The sequence below is a fragment of the Phragmites australis genome, chromosome 5 (assembly GCF_958298935.1).
Source record: "Phragmites australis chromosome 5, lpPhrAust1.1, whole genome shotgun sequence".
Classification (NCBI taxonomy): domain Eukaryota; kingdom Viridiplantae; phylum Streptophyta; class Magnoliopsida; order Poales; family Poaceae; genus Phragmites; species Phragmites australis.
This window is the reverse complement of record NC_084925.1, coordinates 12,259,006-12,261,910: the sequence shown is the minus strand read 5'-3', so window position 1 is coordinate 12,261,910 and position 2,905 is coordinate 12,259,006. Positions and strand designations below refer to the sequence as shown.

General features: G+C 44.9%; 1 non-coding gene across 1 annotated transcript; it reads right to left on the bottom strand.

The window, feature by feature from the left end:
* Positions 1–457: 457 nt before the first annotated feature.
* Positions 458–596, bottom strand: LOC133920260 (small nucleolar RNA Z247). Its single transcript, XR_009910074.1, has one exon. It is a non-coding gene; the product is annotated as a small nucleolar RNA Z247 (small nucleolar RNA).
* Positions 597–2,905: the final 2,309 nt, after the last annotated feature.

Here is a 2,905-nt window from a genome sequence, read left to right as displayed (position 1 = left end):
CCAATATGACTGATATCCATACCTGCACCACTTGCCATGTGAATCTAATCGTTGCCATTGTACTTGTCTCGGACAATCAACTTGTTGAGCTCTCCAGTGATATGATCGGTGGCGCCTATATCAGTGTACCAGTTGGTGTCCACTCCATTGGAGTGAGTTGCTGTAGCGGCGTTTCTCTCTTCACACACAAAGTCAGCATCAAATCTATGCCATCAATTTACAACCGTGTGACCCTCCTTGTCACACAGTTGACACCTAGGACGACGACCACCATTGTTGCTGCCACGATTGTTGGAGTTGTTGGAGTAGTTGCCGCGGTTGCCGCGGCCACTATTGCCACGACCGCGACTTCCACGGCCACCTCGATTGAAGTTGCCACGCCCATCACCACGACCACCACGGGACGCGACATTGACAGACGACTGCGACTGAGCGCCTTGAAGAAGATCCATCCTCATCTCAAAACTCAGCAGCTGGGCATAAAGCTCACCAACTGTTATTGGTTCCACTCATGATACAAGTGCTGACACGAGGGGGTTGTACTTGTAGTCGAGGCCGGTTAGGATGTACGAGACCATATCTTCGTCATCCAAGGGTTTGCCGGCGGATGCCATCTCGTCTCCAAGCGCCTTCATCTTCCCAACATATTCGGCAATCATCATGTTGCCCTTCTTTGTTGTAGCCAAAGCTATGCACGTGTTTACCGATCGCGCACGAGTCTATGAGGAAAACCTCTCCTCTATGGCGCGCCAGACTTGTGACGCCGTCTTGAACACGACAACTTGCGTCAGCACTTCCTGAGAGAGGGAAGAATTTAGATAGCCATGGACCTGTTGATCTGAGGCCACCCAGCGAGCGTATGCTGGGTTCAGTGCTTTAACCATCTTGTCTCCATTCTTGATGTCGATCTCCTTTGGCGGAGGTATCTTGGTGCCGTGAGGAAGCCTTCCAGCTGTGCACCACGCACAGCCTGGAGAACATGTGCTTTCCACAAGAGATGATTGTTCTTGGTTAGTTTCTCCATGATCGTGTGACCGAAGAATGGGTTCATGGCAATATTAGAGGAGCCAACCATTGCTAGATGCAATCTGAGAAGGGGCTCTGATTACCATGAAAGTAATAATAGCTTTTGGGTAAGCGTATCTACTCCATCAGGAATCGCGAGTTGCGTGTTAATATAGAGCCGAAAACTTGGCCGAAGATTTACATTGTTTGGTTACAAATCTTGGCTGGCAAGGCAGAGCTTTCTATCTATAGCTCTATCTATAGCCGCATACAAATCGTATCACAAAAAGATTTGTTTCATCTAACATCCATTACTAACATGGAGCACATTGGTGATCAACTCTCTGGCTGGGCAGTAAGAGTCGGAGAAGGGCAATCACTCGTTCTAAAACCAGCATTATTAAGTTAAAATCAAAGATGCATGATTAGTTTATTTTCTAAAAAAGTTTATATTTCACCCCTGAACTATTGAGTTTTGTCTAATTTTCACCCTTAACACTTATACCGTCTATTTTAGGACCATAAACCTTCCATTTCAAGCACTTTACCCTTCTAGCCCACACCAGGTGGTTTTTGTTCGACCCCTTTTTAGGGTTCCAATATGCATCTTGTATCAATTCCGGGATAAGTAGCCACTACGCACATTTCCAATATAATAGTATCACAACCATACAACGGATAGAATACGCTATCATAATATGGGTCTGACATTACCAAGCTCGGTACATCAACGGCTGATAGACCCAAAACAAAAGAGACGGTAGCAACAGAACGGTAGATAAATAAGCCCAATGCCTATAAACAACTTAGGTGCAGATAAAACCCTAGTCTTCTTAATCTTTATCTTCATTGTTGGTGAAATCATACTAAGGTTCAACATCTAAAAATCAAGAAAAAGTGAGTACTTAATGTTGGTTTTGATCTCTCGGCTAATGACTTGACCAAGACTTGAGGACCACGTCTCCGTGTCACGATTGGACGCACAACCAACTTGGATGCGGTCCCGGGTTGAACAATGCTACATATAAGGGGTCAACCAGCACTTCACGATTAGGAGATTAATTCCCATGAAGTCCAAAACCACCCCAACAACTAAACCCTAAACCGATCATTACCAGTGTTGGATCGACACGAAGACTGCCACCACTGCACCCTGACACCGACAACTACACCGACATCGATCACGGTCTTCACCAACAAGAACATAACCCTATCACGACTCTTCTCTAACTACGGCAAGACCTTATGGCTGCATCAAGCTCGGGTATGTCCATGCTTCCGCATTAGATCATGTTCACTAGCGAGATTCGATCAAAATTGGTTGGAATTAGATCTAAATTATCACCAACATTTGGTACCAGAGCCAACTAATCTTGTTATGAACCCTAATTAACCCATAGAGCTTGATTAGCCTTAGATTACGGCCAATTAGTCTATGTTTAGTGCTATTTGTCCATAAATTAGATTACTTTTATGTTTATGTTCATGATTAGTGATCTATACGTTCATTCAGTCTCAAATTGGGTCTTCTTGAGCTCGGTTTGGGGGGTTCTTGGTCTCGGGTAGCATAGAGAAGGAGAGAAAATCCAGGAAATTGCAAACTCTAAGTGAATTCCCAAAACCCGAAGCCCTAATCCCCTCTTTTGCCCCCAATCCAAAACCCAACGGAAGAAATCCCCAAATTCCCCAAATCTTGTAACCCTAATCCTCAAATCGGAACATAAAGTGAGAGCAAATGATGTTTACTTATGATTTTTTGGAGCCTTCGATGGTGTTCACCATCGATTTTGCTGGAGCCACCATCTTTTCCTTCTCCGGTAGACTCTCCTTGGCACTTTCGTCTCCTTTCACTAAGTACTCAGGGGGGTACCTGTAGGATATAGGATACCAACTAGAGGGG